This window comes from Lissotriton vulgaris, chromosome 1_1, assembly GCF_964263255.1.
Source record: "Lissotriton vulgaris chromosome 1_1, aLisVul1.2, whole genome shotgun sequence".
In the NCBI taxonomy this organism is placed as follows: domain Eukaryota; kingdom Metazoa; phylum Chordata; class Amphibia; order Caudata; family Salamandridae; genus Lissotriton; species Lissotriton vulgaris.
Genome location: NC_141685.1, coordinates 1007119685 through 1007132388, shown reverse-complemented (window position 1 = coordinate 1007132388; position 12704 = coordinate 1007119685). Strand labels below are relative to the sequence as shown.

Here is a 12704-nt window from a genome sequence, read left to right as displayed (position 1 = left end):
TACCCTTGAAAACCGACTGGGGAGTCAGAAGCAATCAATGTTGGGACTGAAGTACGGTAACCAGAATTTTAAAGCCAAAAACCGGGACATTTCACAAAAATAGAAGAAGGACTATAATTTTACTTCAAGCAATGAGAGCGCTCCTCAGCAGAGAATTACAGAGCAGGCAGCAAGAACATACATAAACTGCAATTTTTAAGCCCAGTAGTTTGCCTGTTAATTAAATTGCTTTCTTGAAACAACTGCTAACTATCCCTGCTTTGTAAAACATAAAAAAAGCACCTCCCACCGTTTTTAGTCGACCCTCTCCAAAAAACGGGGACATGAGCTAAATTTCTTGAAATTTGCTGGGACAGCTAGTTAACAAGCATTTACAATGCAATGGTTTTGCCTTTGTTAAAGTTAGAGCTATTGTCATTGCTCTTGACATTATTTTTATTTATGTTTTTTTTTAACATAAATAAATGGCATTGTCATTTACAATGCCACTAGCTTTATCTCTCGCAAATGACACACACAAACACACACAGAGCCCCCCCACACACACACCCACACAGAGCCCCCCACACACACAGCCACACAGAGCCCCCCACACACACAGCCACACAAAGCCCCCCACACACACAGCCACACAGAGCCTTCGACAGACACCCACACAGCACAAGCAGGCAACAGGGGCACACGGAGGCACAAGCAGGCAACAGGGGCACACGGAGGCACAAGCAGGCAACAGGGGCACACAGAAGCACAAGCAGGCAACAGGGGCACACGGAAGCACAAGCAGGCAACAGGGGCACGAAAACGGAGGCACAAGCAGGCAACAGGGGCACACGGAGGCACAAGCAGGCAACAGGGGCACACGGAGGCACAAGCAGGCGACAGGGGCACACGGAGGCACAAGCAGGGGACAGGGGCACACGGAGGCACAAGCAGGCGACAGGGGCACACGGAGGCACAAGCAGGTGACAGGGGCATGAAAACTGAGGCACAAGCAGGCGACAGGGGCACACAGAGGCACAAGCAGGCAACAGGGGCACACGGAGGCACAAGCAGGCAACAGGGGCACACGGAGGCACAAGCAGGCAACAGGGGCACACGGAGGCACAAGCAGGCAACAGGGGCACACGGAGGCACAAGCAGGCAACAGGGTCATGAAAACAAGCACAAGCAGGCAAAAGGGTCACAAGCATGAATTGTAATTTAGACGGGGCTGAAGTGGAGAACGGTCAGTAGGGAAGTAGTGCGGCTGGTGCAGTGGTACCAGGCCGAAAGGTGAGAGGGGCTGTCTGCACCCAAGTTTGGACAGTTTCCACTACCTAACAGGGATTGGTGGGAGGGGGGCGTACTTCTTGCTCGTTGGTCCCGGTGAGGACAGCAGGTTTCTGTACATTTGAGTGGCCATGCTAGACATATTACAAGTGTAGATGCCTGCAGCCTCGGCGTCAGTGGGGTCAATACATGTGTGAATCAGTACACAACACGCCTGACACTAAGTGTCATACACCCACCTCAGACGGGGCTCGGTCAATGCAGGAGCACACGGTGACCTGCCGGAGGAGCCACAGTGACTACAAGGGCTAGGCATCTCTGACACCCGCCGCCGCCTGAGCTGGAGGAGTCTGGACCGTGTACACTGAACTGTCTGGCAGGGGAAATAGTGCAAAAAACGTCCCGTATTTCTGTGGCTACATTGTAACCAGACGGCGCTATGGATAGAATAAAGTACATCTTCTCCTCAGGTCACAACACGGAGAGCGGGAGGATGGAGGTAGCTTGCAAGGAAGAAGGAACAAAATAAACAATGCAAATCACCCAGATACTAAGGAGAGAAGCAAGGAAAAGAAGGACAAGTCTCAGATGGTAGTGCATGTACAGAATCTCATGGTCGCAAGACTCGAAAACTGACAATATCCCATCACAGACCAGTGCAGTCGCAAGAGATGGACACAGTTTTAAACTTACCAGTATGGCAGAGTTCGCATGGCTGTAAGTAACTGCACTGGCCAACAGCAAACTGCAAAGAACAAATCGCAAATATGTTTATAAAATGTAGAAGACTGACACTCAAGTGTAAATTTGGCAGTTACTACACCAACCTTCCAATTGAGAATACCATAGCCAGACTTAACAGGAGGAATAAGCCCCCGAAATTGTGGAAGCCTAGGCAAACGACAAACGCCTGACACTAAGTGTCATACGCCCACCTCAGACGGGGCTCGGTCAATGCAGGAGCACACAGTGACCTGCCGGAGGAGCCACAGTGACTACAAGGGCTAGGCATCTCTGACACCCGCCGCCGCCTGAGCTGGAGGAGTCCGGACCGTGTACACTGAACTGTCTGGCAGGGGAAATAGTGCAAAAAACGTCCCGTATTTCTGTGGCTACATTGTAACCAGACGGCGCTATGGATAGAATAAAGTACATCTTCTCCTCAGGTCACAACACGGAGAGCGGGAGGATGGAGGTAGCTTGCAAGGAAGAAGGAACAAAATAAACAATGCAAATCACCCAGATACTAAGGAGAGAAGCAAGGAAAAGACGGACAAGTCTCAGATGGTAGTGCATGTACAGAATCTCATGGTCGCAAGACTCGAAAACTGACAATATCCCATCACAGACCAGTGCAGTCGCAAGAGATGGACACAGTTTTAAACTTACCAGTATGGCAGAGTTCCCATGGCTGTAAGAAACTGCACTGGCCAACAGCAAACTGCAAAGAACAAATCACAAATATGTTTATAAAATGTAGAAGACTGACACTCAAGTGTAAATTTGGCAGTTACTACACCAACCTTCCAATTGAGAATACCATAGCCAGACTTAACAGGAGGAATAAGCCCCCGAAATTGTGGAAGCCTAGGCAAACGACAACTGTAGCAGAAATGAACGGGGTTCTTTGAAATGCACGGGTAGGGTAACCTACACACCACCACATTAACGACAGCACCAAGATTTAAGAGAGCCTGAAAACAAGCCCACAATACTACACGTCTAGGCATCAGCAATGCCATGTGGCTTTCTCGTCACAACCCGCGGGCGAGCTCGGAAGACCATCGTGAGAATGTACATCATTTGCCTGACACCCTGACCGGAAGGGACATCTACTTCCAGGCAAACGCTGGAAGATTGGTTAGCTCTGGAGCACGTTATTACACGAACGGACACACGGGGAGCGGGAGGGGGGTACGGGGTCGGGAACGGACACACGGGTAGCAGGAGGGAGCCTCCCCTAGCCCCAAATAAAACAAATCGACTCACCTGCACCTTTCGACGGCGGCAATCTCTTGGGCACTTCTCCGGTCTCCCTCTTCGGCATGGGAGACCGGCAACGTCGACGGCGGCAATCTCTTGGGCACTTCTCCGGTCTCCCTCTTCGGCATGGGAGACCGGCAACGTCCTCCGCTTCTCCCGGGGCTCCCTCCAGGCCACGGGAGCCCCGCGTGGGCCGCCATACTTCTTGCTGTCTTCCTTCTTCCCCCGGGCTGCGGGGGGGGCGGGCACTTCCGGCCGGCCGCGCTAGGATTGGCCGGCCGGCTAGTCACTTCCGGGTCGCCGCGGGCTGCGTGGCGGCCCGTCTCTAGCTCAGGCAGGCGGGCGGCGAAGTTTCCCGAGGAGTGGGCTTCCTCGCGGATCGCTCTGAGCGGAGATGGGCGGAGGCTCTCGACCAGCAGTGACGTCCACGCAGCTCATCCAATCAACGCTAACAGGAGCAGGAAGGCAGGTGCCGGCAATGCCGGACCAGATTCAGGGGCGTTCCCGGCTTTTGGCTGGCGTAGCGTTACGTAGCCAAAAGCCAAAAATTCTCGGGAACGCCCCCGAATCTGGTCCGGCATTGACGCACAGGCCCGTCTTCCAATGGCTAGCCTCCATTTATGCAGCTAGCCAATGAAAGGCGGGGGCGGATTCCCAGCCCCCATACTATTCTCATTAGGTTTTTCCTAGCACATGCGTACTTCGTACGCATTGGCTAGGCAAAACCTAAAAACAGGGACCGTCCAGGCAAAACGGGGATGCATGGTCACCCTAGACTGAGCATTTCCTTTTTGCAATGCCAAGCGGAGTGCATTCAATTCTGCTGTATGTGCAGTTAAATCACCTATGAACTTCACGTGTACATGCTTTACTTTAAATATATAATCATCTAATACTCTTTCTACTGCTGCACAGGGAGCGGGGTATTGTCGTGTTGTGCCTCCTGCACATTGTGCTAATCCTTCTGTGGAAAAGAAGGTTCAATGGTCGTTCAATCGGGAAACAGTCTTTACACAAGGTTTTAACCATGTTGTGCCTTGACCACGCTTTTTTAGCATGCATGTTTTTACCACGTGTATGTCTTTACAACACATGACTTTACCAAGCATTTCAGTTAAGTTTGGGAGCGTGGGGTCTCCCCCCCCCTACAAATACTTTTTTTATATATAGAGGCAATGCATGATAGTGGCATACGTTGTACAAAAACATGCATTCTAAATAAAAAAATGTGGGGTAAAAAAATACCTGCTTATATGCCTTAAGCAGGTATTTTCCTGTGTTGTTGAGTCCTTCAACCCATTCAATCATTTAACCAACTGGGTATGTGGAGCTGCTTGCTGATATTGAAGGAATTGCTGTATTCTGACTTAAGTCTGGCTATGGTATTCTCAATTGGAAGGTTGGTGTAGTAACTGCCAAATTTACACTTGAGTGTCAGTCTTCTAGAGAAGTCTTTTGTCAGCAGTTCTTTATCCTTCATAATAGTAAGGACCAATTTGCAATGCTGGCTACATTGACAGAAAACTTCATCCAATGGCCAGGATAGAGTAGGGGCTACCTGAGGAAGGACATTACATCACCTACCCTTTTAAGGGTGAACACAGTATTGTTTTCCTTCTCTGTCACTGCCAGGAAAAATATGGAGGTGAGGGACAGAAAGAAAATAATTAACCCACAGCTTGGTAGAAAAATTAGCGGGTGAGGGGGTGATTATTTTTTTGTTTTCCTGAAACAAACTCCTACTCTGGGAGTTTGATTCAGAAAAACAAACAAAAAAGTTAAAAGTTTAGTGAGTGGCCATCAAAACAGATAATGGCTGTTCACCAAACTTTAAAGCTAAATGTTTTGTGAGCGGTCGTCAAAACAAATAGAGGTCATTCCCTTAACGTTTTGTACATTTAAAGTACCCGCCATGATAGCGGTACCTGTCGATGTACAGAGATGACCATTGGGCTGTCGTTCATCTCTAAATTTCATAGCTGGTAGTCCATGAGGATGGAGTAAGTAATTTCCTCCGCTACCCGGAAGACAGAGTAACTCTAATTCATCCTTTTCCTAACTGTGGGGCATATTATCAAGGAACGGCGTTAAAATTATCGCTGCTTTAGCGGAAGTGGCCATAATGGGCTTGATAATACACCCTTGAGACTTTCAATAGAAGCACATGTTCACACCAGAACATGGACTTCTATTGGAATTCTCAAGGGCGTATTATCAAACCCATTATCGCCGCTTTAGCAGCAGTTTTCTGCCCCTAAAGCGGCGATAATTTTAACACCGTTCCTTGACAATATGCCCCCTGTGTCTTTAAAAGCAAACTTTCAGTAATTCTGCTGGAAAGTTATGCTGCACTATATGGTAAGTACACGTCTAAGTATATCATCAGTGTTGATAACATAGAAATTACGATAGGTAAGAGGGTGCAGGAGCCAGGCGAAGATGCAATTTTAGCTGGAAATAGATATAGAGCCTTGGCACTACCCGATTATAAAATGAACAGGAGTTTAAATTAAATTGACTAGGTATCTGGGTCGTTGCACAGCCTTTCAGTGTTATCTTGGAATGTTTCTGGGTTTAAAAGAATAGAAAAGCAGGCACATTTGAAAAAGATCATTGATACATGTGAAATTGTGTGCCTGCAAGAGACCTGGTTGTGTGACGATACCCAAGTAAGTGTAGGGTTTGCTCAGCAGACAAAGGTAGCGGTAAGAAAACCTTTTGGCAGGCCTTCAGGGGGCAAGCGACATTGGTATCAACTAAAATTGCCAAAAAAGTGGTTTTCTTGAATGCAAAATGTAAATGGGTTAAAGGATGTAGAGTGTTATTGCTGAACCCTGTCGACCGGTTTGATGGTATTATTATTGTAAATGTGTACATTCAAAAGGGGGAAGCGAGGCCGTATAGGGAAGAGATGGAAAAACTGAATGAAGATCTGACATCTATGATCGAGACCTATCCAAGAGATGTAATGCTAGTGCTGGGTGATTTTAATCACAAGTTAAACCCTGCAAGGACCGATCAATGGTGTTGGGATCAATTGAATTATTACAAAATTGGAAATGCAATATTTCCAAGGGTGACAATGTCAGAACAGGACTCGGCTTTAGGTCAAATGTTGGGGGCTTTGGGGCTGATCTGTGCAAATGGGAGATTGCTGTAGATAGACCTGCAAAGCGAACGTTTAAGTCAGGCCTGCAACCCTGCCCAATTGATTATGTTTATATACAACCCTGGTATTTTGAGTTAATCAAAAAATTTGAGGTGACAGGTGAAGAAGGAAGTGATCATTTCCCGTTAAGGCTGGAAATATGTGAGCAAAAGAAACAACATAGGTAGACAGTGTTGCCGGTGCAAGTCGAGTATCCTAGACTACTCACAACTAGGATTATGGAGGAATATCTGGAAAAATTAGTAGCTGTTCAACAGACGCTGTTGGTAGAAGATATGCCAATTGTAAATGAGAGCTCCTGGTTCGAGAACTCAATTAGGGTATTAGTGGATTGCCTGAGGGTAAAAATTAAAGAAAGAAACCCCAGAGGCGAGAGGGGAAGTAAAGGGTATAAGAAAGGGAAGGGATGGTTTGACGAGGATTGTAGGAAGGCCAAAAGCGTAATTAGGCAACAGGAACGAAGATTAAGGGTAAAATACAGTGTAGAACTGTGGGATAGTCTCCAGAAGTAAAGGAGGCTCTATAAAATGCTGGCAATGAACAAAAAACGATGTTTTAGAGAGAGCTGCTGGGCCAAATTGCTGACCGCTATAGAATCCAAAGATTGAAAGGGTTTTGGAGATTGGTGCAAGAAAGTTCAAATAAAGAAAGAGGCACCCTGACATGTGTGATCCCTGAAAATGAGTGGGCAAAATACTTGGGAGAAATTTATGGGGTCTGGAATGAAATGGGAAGTTTAAATTCTATAGTATGGTGTGGAGTGAGTAAAGAAATGGAGGTTCATTTTTCTATTGATAATGTCAAAAAAATTGTGTCTAACTTAAATTTGACACGGGCAGCTGGCCCTGACAATCTTCCTGCTGTGGTGATAAAAAAGAGGACGGATTGGTGGGCTCTGTTCTTTTCAAAAATGTTCCACGGTATACTTACCTCAGGACAAATCCCAGAAACCTGGAGAGGCGCAATAATAAGGCCTATCCACGAAAAAGGGGACCTTAATTCACCCAAAAAAGTATAGGTTAATTAATTTGTTGGATATAGGCAAAAAAGTATTCGCCAAATTGATCCTAGAAAAACTAAAGGAGTGGGCAGAGCTGAACCAAGTCATACCCCCAGAACAAGGGGGGTTTAAGGAGGGCCATTCGACGGTCGACCATTGCTTCGCACTTTGGTCCATAGCGGGGAAGTCCATGGAGCAGAATGGTAGATTGTGTTGTTGCTTCGTGGACTTCCGCGCTGAGTTTGACTTAGTAGACCGTGGGAAGCTGTGGGAGACACTGATTGGCTATGATATTCCCAGAGAATTGTTGAGCCTAATACAACTTCTGCACACTGCAAACTGGGCACGGATTATTTTAGACACAGATGGGAGTATATCAAGAAAAATTGAAATTGGAAATGGGTTAAGACAAGGGTGTGTTTTGGCCCCTCAACTTTTTTCACTTTTTATAGCAGACCTACCCTCTATTTTAGGTAAAGCAATGGGGGCAAGCCCTAAAATAAATGGGAAACATATAGCATGTCTTTTATACGCTGACGACCTGGTAATTTTCGACCAAACGGAGATCGGGTTACAAAGAAAGTTGAATAGCTTCCATGAGTATTGTAAGTTGAAAAAATGAGTGGTTAACATGGACAAAACAAAGATTCTGTGCTTTGGGAGAAGGGAAATAGGATATAACTGGTACCTAGGTCCTGAAAAGCTGGAAACTGTAGAAGGGTACAGTTACCTGGGTATGTGGTGTCATAAAAATCTTAAATGGAGAACCCACCTAGATGCTTGAGGAACAAGGACAGCAGCGTCAATAAATGGCCTTAAGAAATTTAATGGAAGCTATGGAGAAAAATCGGAAAGGCCTGTCTTAAAGGCATATCTAGTTATGGTCGCCCCGCAATTTCTATGTGGGGCAGAGTTACTGTTTTTGGGTGGCAAACATGGATGGGATGTAGAGGAGGGAAAAGCTTTCAAAAATTTATTCTCACTCCCTAAATGTTCCATGGTGCAAGCTGTAAGGTTAGAAGCATGTGTAACCTCATGTATGGCCTTAGTTAGATTCTGGCAGCGCCTGAGTACCGAGGTCGAAATAAAAGTCTTGCAATGGTGTAGGAGAGAAGCGTTGATGAGTGAACGAACATGGGCTAAAGGGGTTAGAAATTCCCTCAGTATGGTTGGTAAACTGTTGAGACTAGATGTAAAACCCGTGACCCTCCATAGTTTACTCTCACTCAGTTCTGTGATGTGCATGGTACATCTTCTTTGTACCAGGCACTTTAACATTCTTCACTGTGTGGGTGACAAGAGTGCCCATGTGACTGCACGGTGAGCAATGCAACAGTGTGAGAGTAGGGTAAAAGGAGTGACTGCAGGGTGAGTGAGGTGACCATATGAATTTGGGTTCGCCTGTAATTGAAGAGTGGGACGAATGAATGCATGGTTAGTAATTGCCTTGTTTGAGTGAGCTACAGATTGAGTAGTAAGGGGGGGACAGGTGAGTGAAGTGTCACATGAGTGCAGGGTGAGAAGTGTGCTCGTGTGACTGCAGGGTGAGGTACAGGGTGAACAACGCAAGCAAATTTTTAGTGCAGAGTGATCACTGTGAGTGCAGGGTGAGTGGGTGAATGTTGTGAGTGCATGGTGACCAGTGTGAGTGCATTTCGATCAGTGTGAGTGCATGGTGATCAGTGTGAGTGCATTGTGATCAGTGTGAGTGCATTATGATCACTGTGAGTGCAGGGTGAGCGGGTGAATGGTGTGAGTGCATGGTGATCACTGTGAGTGCAGGGTGAGCGGGTGAATGATATTAGTGCATTGTGATCACTGTGAGTGCAGGGTGAGCGGGTGAATGATGTGAGTGCATTGTGATCAGTGTGAGTGCAGGGTGAGAGGGTGAATGATGTGAGTGCATTGTGATCAGTGTGAGTGCATTGTGATCACTGTAGGTGCAGGGGGAGTGGGTGAATGTTGTGAGTGCACGGTGATCAGTGTGAGTGCACTGTGATCAGTGTGAGTGCACTGTGATCAGTGTGAGTGCACGGTGATCAGTGTGAGTGCATGGTGATCAGTGTGAGTGCATGGGGATTACTGTGAGTGCATGGTGATTGCTGTGAGTGCATGGTGATTGCTGTGAGTGCATGGTGATCAGTGTGAGTGCATGGTGATCAGTTTGAGTGCACTGATCAGTGTGAGTGCATTGTGATCAGTGTGAGTGCATTGTGATCAGTGTGAGTGCATGGTGATCAGTGTGAGTGCATGGTGATTGCTGTGAGTGCATGGTGATTGCTGTGAGTGCATGGTGATGACTGTGAGTCCATGGTGATTGCTGTGAGTCCATGGTGATCGCTATGAGTGCATGGTGAACGCTGGGAGTGCAGGGTGACTGTGAAAGTGAAGGCGAGAATGAGAAGTGAGTAGTCTGAAAGCAGGGTGCATTCCCAGAAACTTGAAGCGTAGGGTTTCAGATATAAGTTAAACTATTGCTATAATGGCATTAATCAGGTTTCGAGGGTGGAGGAAATAAATAATGTACTGATCCTGCAACAAACGTCCAGACTAATGGTTAGGGTTACCAGCTCATTATTTTGATGGCCCAGAAATAAGCAGGCACCCACAGCTGTATTTTTTGCACTTATCTGTGAATACTTAGAACAGCAAATATACATAGAAAGAACTTTTAATTGTGTTCTAGGGATGCCTCAATGATCCATGACTAATAATGAAAGAGAATAAAGACAGAAAAGTCACATAACTAATTAATACATACTTTTTTATTTGTAACTCAATTTAGTGTCAAGAGCAGGTCTCTGCAGGATCTTTAAATAACACGTTTCTTTTGGCAACCCAACTTTATATTTCTTTTCATTAAATGCATTCTCACACTACAGCAGTAAGTGTAAAAATACAAATGTAAGGAATAGGCAGAGTGGGGGCCCAGGGGGTACTGGAACCATAAAAAAACTAAGCTTTGGTAATCAGTTAACAAAGGCATGTAATTATGCTAATGGTCTTTAAAGACCTGTGAAAAACTCTGGCCGGAGATAAGACTCCAGACACTACCCAGCCGAGGCCCCAGGAGCGCGAGCTGCACTGTAGCAGCCCAGGCTGAGACACAGGATGGGGGAGGAGGGGGGCTGAAGCCCTGGAGGCCAGGGCAGAAGTGACACTGTGAAGGCGCGACCCCCTTTGCATCGCTCCACGGCCCCCCTGGGGGTCGCGCCCCACAGTTTGAAGACCCCTGCCTTAGGGCATGTGTGTTTGCAACATATGTGCACAGATCAATTTCAGGGGTGCAACAGGGTGTAATTTTGACACCCTTGAACCCTTGAAATTGCATGAGCAATTTGCGAGTACCTACTGGTACTCGCAAATTGCTCATGCAATCGCCAATTCATTCCTATGGGCCTGGAGGCCCATAGGAATGAATGGGACGGCATTCCTTAATTGCGAGTCGCACTTAAGGAATGTGTAGGAATTGCTATTTTTATAGCGATTCCTACATGCATAGGCTTTTGCGATTCCTTAATTGCGATTCCTTAATAATCGCAATTAAGGAATCGCAAAAGCCTACGTTGATGCATGTGCCAGTATGTCTTAGCCTCCATTGCAGAGTCATCTAGTCAGAGACGCTGAACATATGAGCATAGTCAAGTCACTAGTTGTACCTCTGAATGTGTGTCCATGTCACCTATATAGGTGCCACCTCAGCGTGCTGATGTCAGTTACTTTTCACGACTTTCCACACCAGAACCTCAACGCCATAAAGTGCACTGACACTGGTGTGTCCAAAGGAGGGCCCTGAAAGGGGTCATCCCTAACCATAGAGGTTGTCTGGACAGTGGGGAATATGGGTGGGTTAGTAAGGAATCTGCCACAAGATCTTGTCTCTACCAGATAATGCATTACCGAAGGTAAGAAACTTGTTCTTCTGATAGAGACATCTAGCCATATATTCCTTACCTTTGAATAGATACCCAAGAATGACCATCCCCGTTGGTAGGATGTGGAGAAATTCTAAATTAAAAAGTCCTGCAGGACCGAACAGGCAAAGTGGCCGTCCCTGTGGACCTGACTGTCTAGGCAGTAGTGTTTGGTAAGAGCTTGCAGGGACGCTGACGTTGCTGCTTGGCAGATGTCCAGGACTGGAACTCCACCTGCTAATGCAGTGGTAACAGCTTTAGCCCTGGTGGAATGAGCCCTTAAGCCCTCAGAGGGCTGCTTCTTGGTCAGTGGGTAGCAGATTTTTATGCAGGGAATGGCCAAGCACGAAATGGTTAGTTTCTGTTCTGTCGACCATTCTTTGCTCCAACATCGCCCACGAAGAGCTGGTCTTCCACCTGGAACTCTCTTGTGTGATCAAGGTAGAACGACAACACTCTTTTGGGGTCCAGGCGGTGGATTTGCTCCTCTTGTTTTGTGGGATGTGGAGGAGCATAGAAAGTGGGCAACATGACGGATTGTACCACATGGAATAGTGCCATTCTGGAAGTGAACTGCCGATGCTGACAGAACCCTTGGCGATTTGAGGCCATTTGGAATCCTTGCCGCTTGTGCTCTTGCCCACCCGCCTCCCGCCGCCGGACTCCAATTTCACCTCGGAGTCAGGCCGCCGAGCGGAGCGCGGTGCGGGCCGAAAAACTACAGTTCCCAGCAGCCTCTGCGGCGCTAGCCGCGTCATTCACGCGCCAGGAGGCGCTTAAGTCTGCAGTCACCCCGGTCGAGGGGGGGAGCCATTCTGGAAGTGAACTGCCAATGCTGACAGAACCCTTGGCGATTTGAGGCCATTTGGAATCCTTGCCGCTTGTGCTCTTGCCCACCCGCCTCCCGCCGCCGGACTCCAATTTCACCTCGGAGTCAGGCCGCCGAGCGGAGCGCGGTGCGGGCCGAAAAACTACAGTTCCCAGCAGCCTCTGCGGCGCTAGCCGCGTCATTCACGCGCCAGGAGGCGCTTAAGTCTGCAGTCACCCCGGTCGAGGGGGGAAGCCATTCTGGAAGTGAACTGCCTATGCTGACAGAACCCTTGGCGATTTGAGGCCATTTGGAATCCTTGCCGCTTGTGCTCTTGCCCACCCGCCTCCCGCCGCCGGACTCCAATTTCACCTCGGAGTCAGGCCGCCGAGCGGAGCGCGGTGCGGGCCGAAAAACTACAGTTCCCAGCAGCCTCTGCGGCGCTAGCCGCGTCATTCACGCGCCAGGAGGCGCTTAAGTCTGCAGTCACCCCGGTCGAGGGGGGGAGCCATTCTGGAAGTGAACTGGCGATGCTGACAGAACCCTTGGCGATTTGAGGCC

The 12704-nt window shown here is 47.8% G+C and overlaps 3 non-coding genes across 3 annotated transcripts; all 3 read right to left on the bottom strand.

Annotated features, from left to right (window-relative positions):
- Positions 1–1847: 1847 nt before the first annotated feature.
- Positions 1848–1926, bottom strand: LOC147748396 (small nucleolar RNA Z195/SNORD33/SNORD32 family). The gene has a single exon (XR_015300322.1). It is a non-coding gene; the product is annotated as a small nucleolar RNA Z195/SNORD33/SNORD32 family (small nucleolar RNA).
- Positions 1927–2543: 617 nt separating this feature from the next.
- On the bottom strand, positions 2544–2622 carry LOC147748395 (small nucleolar RNA Z195/SNORD33/SNORD32 family). The gene has a single exon (XR_015300321.1). It is a non-coding gene; the product is annotated as a small nucleolar RNA Z195/SNORD33/SNORD32 family (small nucleolar RNA).
- Positions 2623–2989: 367 nt separating this feature from the next.
- LOC147748394 (small nucleolar RNA SNORD35) lies at positions 2990–3077 on the bottom strand. The gene has a single exon (XR_015300156.1). It is a non-coding gene; the product is annotated as a small nucleolar RNA SNORD35 (small nucleolar RNA).
- Positions 3078–12704: the final 9627 nt, after the last annotated feature.